Source organism: Hypanus sabinus, chromosome 15, assembly GCF_030144855.1.
Source record: "Hypanus sabinus isolate sHypSab1 chromosome 15, sHypSab1.hap1, whole genome shotgun sequence".
Classification (NCBI taxonomy): Eukaryota; Metazoa; Chordata; class Chondrichthyes; order Myliobatiformes; family Dasyatidae; genus Hypanus; species Hypanus sabinus.
Genome location: NC_082720.1, coordinates 69,131,134 through 69,144,049, shown reverse-complemented (window position 1 = coordinate 69,144,049; position 12,916 = coordinate 69,131,134). Strand labels below are relative to the sequence as shown.

Below are 12,916 nucleotides of genomic sequence, written 5' to 3'. Positions count from 1 at the left end.
GTGATAGGGCCTGCCGCCCGCCTCGAAGGCGGTGTAGGGGCGGTCCTCTGGGCGGATGGGGAGCTAGTGATAAGCAGATTTCAGATCTATGGTCGAGTACACCTTGTACTGAGCTATCTGGTTGACCATATCCACGATGCGGGGTAGGGGGTACACGTCAAGCTGCGTGAACCTATTGATGGTCTGGCTATAGTCCACAACCATCCTATTTTTCTGCCCAGTCCGAACAACAACCACCTGGGCCCTCCAAGGACTTGTGCTTGGCTCAATGATCCCCTCCCTGAGCAGCCGCTGCACATCTGACTAAATGAAGGCCCTGTCCCCCGCGCTGTACCTCCTGCTTTTAGTTGCCACAGGTTTACAATCAGGGGTCAGGTTGGCGAACAGCGATGGGGGAGGGATCTTGAGGGTGGAGAGGCTGCAAGTGGTGTTAGTAGCGCAGCTGTCGGCATGGTGCTGGGTGGGATGTGTGGGTCGGTGTGTGTGTGTGGTCAGTAGTGGGGTATATGACGAAGTCCCACAAAACTGAGGATTCCTGACAGTGAGTGGTGGGAGGGGCCCTTCACATGCCATAGTCACACTTTCGAGGTGGCTCTGGAAGTCCAGCCCCAATAGCACAGGCACGCACAGTTGAGGCATGACCAGTAGCGCAAAGTCCCGATATTCTGTGCCCTGCACCACCAATGTCGCTACACAATCCCCCTGGATGTCTGTGGAATGCGACCCAGAAGCCATGGTGACCCTCTGGCTTACCGGCTGTGTCACGAGTCCGCAGCGTTGCACTGTGTCCGGGTGAATAAAACTCTCAGTGCTGCCCATGTCAAACAGGCAGCTAGTCCTGTGCCCTTCCACCAGGATGTCCATCATTGACCTTGCAAGCTGGTGTGGGGCGCTTTGGTTGAGGGTTACGGAGGCCAGAGTTGAACTGCCGTCTTGGTGCCCGGTAAGCACCGGTGGGTCGGGGGCAGGGCTTGTTGGGGCCGACAAAGATGGCCACCTCCATCCGGGCAGGCAAGATGGCGGCCCCTATGCCTCACAAGCAGCGCTGCCCGACCCCGCTTGTGGTTTAGACTTACAGACCTTGGCGAATTGGCCCTTCTTCCCGCAGCTGGAACAGGTCGCTTTTCGGGCCGGGCAGCGTTTTCGGGGTGCTTTCTGAGTCCGCAGAAGTAACGCTGCGCGGGCTTGCGACTGGCAGCAGCTGTGGTCGGGTTCGGGGAGCTCGTGGAATCGCGACTGGCAGCGGTGTTGGTGCCAGTCACGGGATTAGGGTCACTCATGGGAACCGGCGGCGGCGGGGTCTGAGGTGTCCACGGAACCAGCGGGGGATCGCACGGCTGGACAGCGTCAGCGTTGTGCAGAGCAGCCTCCAGCGTGTCGGCCAGCTCGATTACCGAGTGTATGGTAAGATCGGTATTTTCCAGCAGTCGCTGGCGCACATACACTGACCTGATCCCCGTAACGAAGGCGTCTCGTACCAGGAGCTCCAAATGCTGCTCCGCTGTCAGACCTTTGCAGTCGCAAGTTCGCACGAGTGTCTGTAGGGCTCGGAGAAACACAGTGCTCGACTCTCCAGCCAGCTGTCGCCGCGTCACTAAGCGATGTCTTGCATAGACGGTGTTCACCAGCCACAGGTACTGTCTTTTAAGGGCGTCCAGTGCCCCTTGGTAGGTCAGTAGGTCCCTGATAAGGGAGAATACTTTCAGACTTACTCTAGATAATAATATTTTGTACATTGTGGCAGGCTCAGTCACTGGAATCTGCTCCAAGTATGATTGGAAGCATGCAAGCCAGAGTTCAAAGGCAAGAGCTGCTTCGGAGTTTTGTGGATCAAGGTCTAATTTTTCTGGATGTAAAATGCTGTCCATGGTTTAACCTTCCAGTCAATAAAATTGATGCACTATCAATAACTCTCTGAGACATGAGGCGAGATATCAGCTTTTATTGACTGGAAGAAAGAACAAACAGCAATTGACCACCATGCTACATCCTAGAGACTGAGGCCAGGGCTGAGGCCCCAATCGCCTTTATACCAGGGTCTGTGGGAGAAGCCACAGGAGCAGTCAGCGGGGGGGGGGGGGGGGGCGTGTCCAGACAGGTATATGTAGTTCACCACAGTACATGTCCTTCTTTTTTGGATTTCCTGCAAGTTTCACCTTTAACGAGCCACGAGGGGGCTCAAAATGAAAGAGAACAGATACTTAACACAACAAGGCAACAAGTCAGTTAAAGTCTAGTAGCAACTGGCTGGTTTGATGAGTCAACAAAGGACTCTGGATGAGATTCGGTTTTGAATAATCTGCAGCTGATGGAACTGTGTGACAAATGGTTTTTGTTAGCTGGAGGTGCCTGCCTGTGCAGGCCTGACAGAAACACTAAAAAAAAAGACCATATCTGTGCCCCATGTGAAAATAAAGCATTGAGGAAAAGCCCGGGTCTTGCTCACTGTGTTTGGGCATTTTCTGGTTATAGTTCATTACCTGGACAGCACAGCTGCGCAGCTGATCGGGCATCACCTTCACAGCTCCAGCAACCCAGGGACAATCTTAACTTCCAGTGCTGCCTGTATACAGATAAAGATTAGGTTTATGTGTCATGTGTACATCAATACGTACAGTGAAATGTGTAGTTTGTGTCGCGTCAAATCAGTGACGATTGTGCTGGGCAGTCTGCAACTGTTGCCATGTAACCAGCAGAAACAGAGCTCACCCACAGTACATCTTTGGAATGTGGGAGGAAACTGGGACACCTGGAGGAAACCCACATGGTTACGGGGAAAATGTACAGTCTCCCTACAGTCAGTGGCAGAATTGAATCCTGATTGTTGATGTCTGGTGCTGTAAAACAATACATTAACCACTAATGCTACTACACTGTCCCTGCTATGCTACTGTGCACCCCATATAGAATTCACTTGCCCTTCCTTTGCCCGGAATGCTTTGGCTCCTTTGCCAAAGTGTTCTGGTTCAACATAGAACATAGAAATTTACAGCACGTTACAGGCCCTTCGGCCCACAATGGTGTGCCGACCATGTTACGTACTCTAGAGACTGCCTAGAATTTCCCTAATGCATAGCCCTCTATTTTTCTAAGCTCCATTTACTTATCTGAGAGGTTCTCAAGAGACCCTATTGTATCCAATCCCACCACCGGGGCCAGCAGTGCATTCCACATACCCACCACTCTCCGAAGTTGCTTAACTAATTAACTAACTACTATAAATTGCCATAGTTTAGGATGCTTACAGGAAACTTGGGATATAATTAATGGGCTAGAGGGATTATAGGCAAAACAATTTGGGAATGGGATTGTTGAGATTGTTCTGTGAGCCAGTGTAGGTTCAATGGGACAAATGGCCTCTTTCTATAGTGCAATAATTGCAGTTTTAATTATACAAACTGTTTCATAGATTGTAAAGCACGTTACAGTGTAATGATGTCACAAAATACATATTTTCTCTTTCTTCTTGGGAACTAGCATACAATTGTGCACAATAATTAACAGAGTAGGAGAATGTGTAAAGCCAATTACATCCCTTGGAAACTACATTTCCCAAAAGTGCAATGTGAGTTCTGCGTCCAGATTCAATTATCTATATACGACCACTACAGGATGACCAATATGATTGAAACATAGGCTCGGTGGCCACTTTATTAGGTACACCTATACAGCTGCTCATTAATGCAAATATATTCAGCAAATCATTAGGCAGCAACTCAATGTATAAAAGCCTTCAATTGTAGTTCAGACTAAATATCAGAATGATGAAGAAATGTGATCTAAGAGACTTCAACCATGGAATGATTGATGGTGCCAGAAGGGGTGGTTTGAGTATCTCAGAATCTGCTGATCTCCTGAGATTTTCACATAGAAAAGTTTCTGGAATTTACAGAGAATGGTGTAAAAATACCCCCAAAAAAATCCAGAAAAGGGCAGTTTTGTGGCTGAAAATGCCCTGATAATGCAAGAGGAGTCAAAGGAGTCAAAAGGTTGGTTCAAGCTGACAGTAACTCATATAACCACATATTCCAACAGTGGTGTGCAGAGAGCATCTCTGAACACACAACACGTCAAACTTTAAAATGGATGGCTTACAGCAAAAGACCACGAACATACACTCAGTGGCCGTGTTTTCCCTCACAGCAGCTGGAGGAAGGATTTAATCAATCGTGGCAACACACAAAGCACACGGAATAAAGGGAGGAAGAGTCACAAGCTGGACAAGAGTGGAATGAGGCCTCAGCAGGGGAGGCTGAGATTTCAGGCAAATGGGTGGGATATGAGATAGCAACTGAAACTGACAGCAACAACTGGATTGGCAGCAGTAAACAGACATCACAGAGCAAGAATTCATCAGCTCCGTATCAATAGTGACATTGTGACTAAAGTTGTGATCTTTTTCAGTGTTCTACATTTCTAGCAAATCTGTGCATACTTTCATTGAAATGCTTGGACCAAAATTGTCAAATGTTTGTTTTAATGCTCGCTATGAATCTGTAGTCCTTTTATGGACAGATGCAATCAGCAGCTAAGCAAATCAAAGTTGATGTAAGCTTGATATAACAGCACAAAATGGAGCTTAGTAAATCAATACCACATTTTGCATCCCTCAGGATTTGTAATTTTCATTAAATTCATGACTAGGAGCAAACAAAAAAGCCACCCAGAGTTGGTGTTTGCAATAATCGGTGATTTATTAAAAAAAAGTGGTGTGCACCAGCCCAGTCAAATCTATTCTACCAAATCACAAATTTGGTACAACTTTTACATTCTCTGTTGATGAGGTTACCAGATAATCAGTTTAGAGAATAAAGTGATTTTCCTCAGGTCTAACAGCAAATTGCACAATGGCTGCTTGACATTGTTTGCTTGTCTGTAGTTTTTCATTGATTCTATTCTATTTCTCTGTTTTACGGTGAGTACCTGAATCTGTAAGTGAGGTGCACATACTTTGATAATAAATTTACTTTGAATTTTGAAATCCTTTTTCTCTCTTACACCAACATCTGCACGCTATAGCATAATTAGTGATGTTCCTGAGGCTAGGAGGTCATCACTGCAACATTCCATATGTCTACTTCTAGGCTTTGTCTGGGGTTCCCTGTAACTATGATGCCACAATCCACATCCCTCTTTATGAAAACAAGAAATTCTGAAGAGGCTGGAAATCCAAAGCAACACATACAAAATGCTGGAGGAACTCAGCAGGCCAGGCAGCGTCGATGGAAATGAATGAACAGTTGAGTTTTCACCTTATTAGCCCTCACTATTCTTTCCCCTACAATCTGTGCTATTAGTTTAAATTAAAACTGGACTGAGTCAGTCGAGTAGACTGATGGGATTTATTTATTTATTGAGATCCAGTGAGGAATAATTTACTTACTGAGCTATTCTGCTCAGCAACTCCCAATTTAACCCTTGCCTAATCACAGAACAATTCACAATGATCAATTAACCTACCAAAAGGTAATCTTTGGACTGTGGGAGGAAACAAGAACACATGTACAGGTTGACTGTGTGGTTAAGAAGGCATACGGTGTATCGGCCTTCAACAACGGTGGGATTGAGTTTAGAAGAAAAAGATGGTAATGTTACAGCTATATAAGACCCTGGTCAGACCCCACTTGGAGTACTATGTTCAGTTCTGGCCACCTCACTACAGGAAACTATAGAAAGGGTGCACAAGAGATTTACAAGGACATTGCCGGGATTGGGGAGCATGCTTTATGGGAATAGGTTGAGTGAACTTGGCCTTTTCTCCTTGAAGCGACGGAAGATGAGAGGTGATCTGATAGAGGTGTATAAGATGACGAGAGGCATTGATCGTGTGGATACTCAGAGGCTGAAGTGGCTAACATGAGAGGACACAGGTTTAAGGTGCTTGGAAGTAGTTACAGAGGAGATGTCAGGGGTAAGTTTTTTATGCAGAGAGTAGTGAGTGCGTGGAAAGGGCTGCCAGCAATAGTGGAGGAGGCGGACACAATAGTCTCTTTTAAGAGACACCTGGATAGGTACAGGGAGCTTAGAAAAATAGAGAGCTATCGGTAACCAGAGGTAATTTCTAAAGTAAGTACATGTTCGGCACAGCATTGTGGGCTGAAGGGCCTGTATTGTGCTGTAGGTTTTCTATGATTCAGTGTTTATAAACCCATGCAGTTACTGGGAGAACATATAAACTCCTTACAGGCTGTGGCAGAAATTGAACCAGGGTCGCCTGCACTGCAAAATATTGTGCTAACAATTACTCTACCATGTCGCCATGGAAACAAAAGCATGCTCCACTGTTCATCGAGGTTATGCCCAATCCTCTGCCAACCTATTTTATCCCTTACTTCCCTCAATATCCAGATGAACATAATGATTGAGTTCATAGTCCTCTGGGATAAAGATTTTAAAAGATCCTCCACCCTCGGAATGAAAATCTCAGCCCAAAATAGTCTACCTGTCGATTCCAAAATCCGAGGAAACATCCTCCCTTCACCTAACAAGCCCTTTTAAAAATTTTATAAGTATTTTAAAGCCAGCTTGCAATAAAGCAAAACAATGCGGATCTGAACAGACTTGTTGAACCTGAAACAACGGCTGATGAAAAACTTGGAATTGATAATGAGAGCATGAAGTTACAGCAGGTGTCAGCAGCAATGCCTTCGGTCTGTTCAAAGTACAAATAGCAAACAATTGACTCTTATCCAAGAATGAATCCAAACAGAGTAACAAAAAGTGGTTGGGATGTTCTAGAGATGGGCAGCACAGAAGTACAGTAATTAGCAAAACACTATTACAGTGCCAGTGGATCAGTTCCGATGCTGTGTGTCAGCAGTTATATGTTCTCCCGCTGACCGAGTGGGGCTCCTCCAGGTGTTCCAGTTTCTCCCACGTTCTAAAGACATACAGGTTAAGGTTAGTAAGTTATGGGCATGCTTTGTTGGTGCTGGAAACATGGCAACACATGTGCGCTGTCCTCAGACAGTATTGGTTGTTAACATAAACAATGTATTTCACCTTTATGTTTTGATGTTTCAATGTACTTGTGACAAATAAAGCCAATCTTCAGTCTTTTTAGATGTAAGTCATACATTGGATTCAGATGAAAGGGCAGCAAACATTCAACAAAGACAAGATGGCCTGGAAAATACCTTTCAAGGACTCTGTAATGAAAATTGATGGGTGAGAAGTGAAGACAATGTTGAGGATCTTTTCCCTTTCCCCATTCTGGCTCCATACTTAACCCTTCTCCGCATCTACCCATCATCTCTCTGTGATGTCCCCCACTTCTTTTTCTCCCATAGCCCACTCTCCTGTCCAATCAAACTCCATCTTCTTCAGCCCTTTATGTTTTCCACCAATCACCTCCCAACTTCTCACTTTATTCCCTGTCCCCCACCCACCTATCTCCCTCCTCAGCGACTTTCACCTATAACTTCCAGCTTGTACTCCTTCCACTTCACCTGCCTTCTTATTCTAGGTTCTTCCCCATTGCCTTCCAGTCCTGATGAAGGGTCTCACTCTGAAACGTTGGCTCTTTATTCCTCTTCATAGATCTTCTCTGACCTACTGAGTTCCTCCAGCATTTTGTGTGGGTTGAGGATATTTTGGCTTCAAATATCAAGGAATCATAAAAACATAAGCTCACAGAGCAATGAGAGAGGAAAGGTTTAGGTGGAATGCCAGGTACATCATTGTCCCCACTACAGAAAATTGGAAAAGCATGGGATGGGATTATTGTTTATTTTGGAAAATGAATATTTTGGTTTTGATTTGGCCCATTTCATTTAGAAATAAGGAAGATTCATTCATGAATTAATTGTGGCAGATTAGTAAACCTACAATTATTTAAGGACCTTATAGAGGAAAGGACAGAGGGAGATTCGATATAAGCTTTCAGGTGATGGAAGTTAAAAGCAGATACCTGCAGTTTTAGAAGGGAAAGGGCAACTGTTGTGTAAAATATTCAGTAATATCTGAGTAATATTGTAAATACATTGCTTGATTAAGCATTTTTTGTTATTTACGTAATGCATTGTGGATTACATGTAAAAGTATGTGAATGGCATCCACCAATATGCTGCCCCATCATACGTGTGCAGCTCACTAAAAGTAAAAATGAGAATGAACACAAGTCCGTGTTGGAGTTACAAAATACAACAGTAGCCATTTCCAGTGTTAATCAGTAATGGGGCCTGGTAGATTTCAGTAAGTATATGCTCAATGTAGCAATAAATCAGCATAAGGTTGTTTTAAAAGAAGCAAAGAAAAACATTTGAGATTAATATGGGTTCAGTGACAAAGTCCCTGATATCTCTGAGGAAATTTTGACTTCACGGGCAATGGAGCAAGGGAGGTAACATGAAGACATCATTAAGAAGGCAGGCTCAGTCGTAATGACAAGGGAATTATCAAACTCCTCCCAATTGCTGCTGTAGTTGAGGGTGGAGAAGTTTGTAAGATGAATTATGTAAGGAGTAATGTTCAAAATATTGTAACTCTATCAACACTGTGGCATTGTTGTATCTGTTTAAATTGGTAATCTGAGAGATCCAGTAAAAGGCATGAATGATAAAACAAGATTATACTTGTATTGTGCATAAATAGATCAACTGAATTGCAAAACTGAACCTGAAAATTGCAGCCTCTGTATGACTTATTTTCCCATGTATGCCTTTACACACACAGTTCTTATGAGGGGGGAGGGTATTTCAGTTGAACATGGGGAAAGTTAAGCTGACATTTAGCTTGTGCCAAAAGCTTGGCAAATAGCTCACAGTTGAAAGAGGAGGAAAAAAGTCTGCAATTCTCTTTGCTCTCACATTTCTTTTAACAGCACATCTTCTGTCTGGGTACATTGCACCCTTTGAGAATAAATATCAAATTTAACATTTGCAGGTAACAGGTTTTCATAAAGCAGAAAGGTCCCATTCTGTTGTAGGCCATTGAAATGTAATATTGCTCCGCTGTTCTCTCTTCTCTATCATAGACATTTCCTATAGCTCTATGGAATATGTCCCTTTGCTTACATTCTCTCTCTCTAAATGCTTCTATTAATCTTTCAACCAGATGGTTTCCTTGTCAGCATAACACAAAACAAATCCTGCCCTCATCCTATCAGAGATATTCCTTTTATCCTATTGATTCCTTCCCAACACTCCCTGCACCGCAAAACTAACACTTGTTTTGTCTTTGTCTCAGTTCTGCTGAAGGGTCGAGGACCTGAAATATTAGCTCTTCTCTTTTTACAGAAGCTTCCCAAACTACCTGGTGTTTCCAGTATTTTTGGGGAATTTATTTCAGGTTTTCAGAATCTGCAGCTCCTTTGGTTTTTCATTACATTTGCTTTCCCAGAATACCCTACGATTATGATTATGGTTTGGCCAAGGTGTTAGTGTGAGGTAATCTGTCAAAGGATAACTAAACCTTCACACAGTTTCACTTGGCTATATTCATAGGTATTTGTGTATGGTTGAATGACAATTAACCATGGGGAAGGACTTTGCATGCTGGGACAGGCATGTTCTTATCTCACTGGGGTATGAGGCTGCCAGCTACCCTCAACTGGTTTAGCCAGCTCGTTGAAGCAGTGTACTGGGAAGTGGTTGCTGTTGCATGAAAACAGCTACTTGAAGCCACAAATGAATGTCTGGTGGGGACCAAAGGTGAATGAGCTGTCCCAGAATAGATACGACAAGCCCCTTCATTCGAGGTGCTCCCCCTCCCTGGACACTCCATACACTGAATCAATTCCTTTATCGATCACTGTTAGGAACATATATCATGGGGCACTGCGTGTTCCCAGTATTTTTCTGATTTGTTTCACATTTTCTCTGGGTATGATAATCATTATCAAGCAAAAATCAGGGTTCAGATCTTTTCCGGTAGAAAATTGTTCAGGAATAAATTTGCTGCAAATATGGAGACGGAGAAAGGAAGAAATTCTGTTGCATGATGCAATAATTGTATTGATTGATTGATTGTGGAAGGAAGTTGCGGAAGGATGGGTTGCCGATGATACGAAGATTGGAGGAGTTGTAGATGGAGCTGTAGGTTGTCGAAGGTTACAAGAGGATATAGACAGGAGGCAGAGTTGGGCAGAAAAGTGGCAGGTGGAGTTCAATCCGGGTAAGTGCGAGGTGATACTTTTTGGAAGGCCAAACCAGAAGACTGAGAACAGGGTTAATGGTCAGTTACTTAAGAGTGTGGATGAACAGAGGGACCTTGGGGTTCAAATCCATACATCCCTCAAGGTCGCTGCACAAGTTGATAGGATAGTTAAGAAGGCCTATGGGATGCTAGGCTTCATTAACAGGGGTACTGGGTTCAAGAGTAGAGAGGTCATGTTGAAACTCTACAAATCTCTGGTGAGACCACACTTAGAGTATTGTGTTCAGTTCTGGTCACCTCTTTATAGGAAGGATGTGGAAGCTATGGAAAGGGTGCAGAGGAGATTTACCAGCATGTTGCCTGGATGGGAAAACAAGTCTTATGAGGCAAGGTTAGCAGAGCTGGGACTTTTCTCTTTGGAGCGTAGAAGGATGAGAGGGGACTTGATGGAGGTATACAAGATTATGAGAGGCATAGATAGGGTAGATAGCTGGTACCTGTTTCCCAGGGCACGATTGGAAACACCAGAGGGCATATTTACAAAGATAAGGGAGGGAAGCTTAGGGGAGACATCAGGGGTAAGTTTTTTACACAGAGGGTTGTGGGTACCTGGAAAGACTTGCCAGGGATGGTAGTGGAGGCTAAAGCATTAGGGGTATTTAAGAGCCTCTTGAATAGGCACATGGATGAAAGAAAAATAGAGGGTTATGGGGCAGTGTGGGTTTAGTACTTTTTTTTAAAGGAATATATGGGTCAGCACAACATTGAGGGCTGAAGGGCCTGTACTGTGCTGTAGTATCCTAGTGTCCAGTGTCTAGATTGTCCATCTCATCTGATAATGACAATGAGACCTGTACAGGAGAATTTTTAAGTGAAAAAACCATTGAATTGGGCAGTTCCACTGTCTCAATACAGTGGTAAGAGCAGTCATCACAACTGGAGACTTCCTTCTTTACAGTGGCTGACCATGACTCCTTCTGTGCCTTGTCATGCCCTTTGCTCTCCACAAGGTGCGGCAGAACCACCTTCCTGGCCGTTGGATCTCACTATTGATGTCATCCACCCAATCTGCCGGAGCTGGTTTCACATCCCTATCTCACCATGGTATGAGGCCTGCTGGCTACCAGCACCTGGTTTAGCCCACCTGTATTGGGGTGTGCCTGCTATCATGTGCAAACAGCTATATGGAGCCACGGGTGGGAGTGTAGTGTCTGGAGTGGACCAAGGGTGAGTGAGCTGTCCCAGAATGGACACAAACCCCTTCTCCGGAGGCGTTACCCCTCCCTGGAAACCCCAAACACCCCCACTGAAGTTATATTGTGATGAAATAGCAAGGAAAATGGAGGACCAAATATCAGACATCTAAGGAAGGGTTGGAAGTTCAAGTAGAGATGGTTAGGAGATCAAGGTGGAAAGGTGTGAGGGGTATGGGTGGTAGTGGATAAAAGGGAGAGGACTTTGTGACCTTTTCAGTGATCGAGATGACTGAGATCAAGTGAGATACAGAGTAATAGAGTACTACAGCCAGAATCAGGCCCTTTGGCCCATCTAGTCCATGCTGACCCATCTACCTGTACAAGACCATATAACTCTCATCCACAAACCTATCGAAACTACCACATCTGCTGGTAGCACATTCCATACTCGCACTGCCCTCTGAGTGAAGAAGTTAATAAGGTGAAGGAAGTGGTGGAGTCATCTTCCCTACTGCGCTGCTATTTAATTTCTCTTTAACACATTTCTGCACAAAGATCTTCTACTCTCACAGTGACTGTTGAGTGAGTCTCCAGATGGCTATGGATCAGGAGGCGTGACCCATGGACCAATGCTGCTGGGATACAAGACAGGGTTTGATCAACGCTGGCTGGGTCATCTGTGTGAGGGAGTCTGATGTTGAAAGGCTGAAGCACCCGGAGACCTCAAGTCCCAACACTGCTGATGTGTCCCTGTGCATTCTAGGATATATCTCAGCCTCTAATACACAATGTTTAAGATTTTCATTTTAATTTGTTACTTAGTCTGGGTTAGGTTAGGTTAGGTTTTCCTATGGAATTATTTAGTTTAGGGTTTCCTATAGTTTCCAAGTGTTAAACTTGATTGCTAAGCATTTATTTATGGAGTCAATATTAAACTTTCAGAATAGCTTCAAAACATAATGCAGGAAAATGCTGATTTTTGACTGATGTGGGATTGTGGGTGAAGGTTGGAAAAAAACAATAGTCCGTTGGAAGAAGAGTTAGAATAAAGATTCAAAGTTAAAAAAGAAAGCAGAAGAGAGAATCATAAGGTTATCCCTACCATCCATTGGAGACATTATCCATTCATCCAGCATCCTCTTTGACTTTCTACCATCAGGCAGGAGATTACTGTGCATAAAAACAAGAATGGGCAGGATGGGAAATGGCTTCTTCCCTCAGGTCATTAGGCTTCTGAGCTCCTGGCTGCATTGCATTCAAAGTGTCACTGGTTAATCTGTTCTGTACTTAAGAATATTTAACTTATGTACTTCAGTTTGTTATTTATGCATGAATCATCTGTAGATTTTATCTTTACCTTCATAAGTTATTGTGCATTATGTGTACTACTATGTTTTACATCCTGGATCAGAGAAACAATGTCTCATTTGACAATATGCCTGTATATAGTTAAATGACAATAAATTTGACTTGACTTGAAGAGAAAAGGAAGGCATGTATCCGGATAAGGAAAAAAATAAGTAATTCACTTACCTTTCAAATTTTATGTAAAACCACAAGACATTGTGTAAGAAAAATGAGGATTAAACAGTGCGGCGCTTTAGTTAAATTAAATTCTGTATCTA

At 43.9% G+C, this 12,916-nt stretch overlaps 1 long non-coding RNA gene across 1 annotated transcript; it reads right to left on the bottom strand.

Moving 5' to 3' along the window:
- Positions 1-5,415: 5,415 nt before the first annotated feature.
- On the bottom strand, positions 5,416-12,506 carry LOC132405184 (uncharacterized). Its single transcript, XR_009515781.1, has 3 exons — positions 12,394-12,506; positions 7,003-7,148; positions 5,416-6,880 (listed from the first exon to the last, which is right to left on the bottom strand). It is a non-coding gene; the product is annotated as an uncharacterized LOC132405184 (long non-coding RNA).
- Between the last annotated feature and the right edge of the window lie 410 nt (positions 12,507-12,916).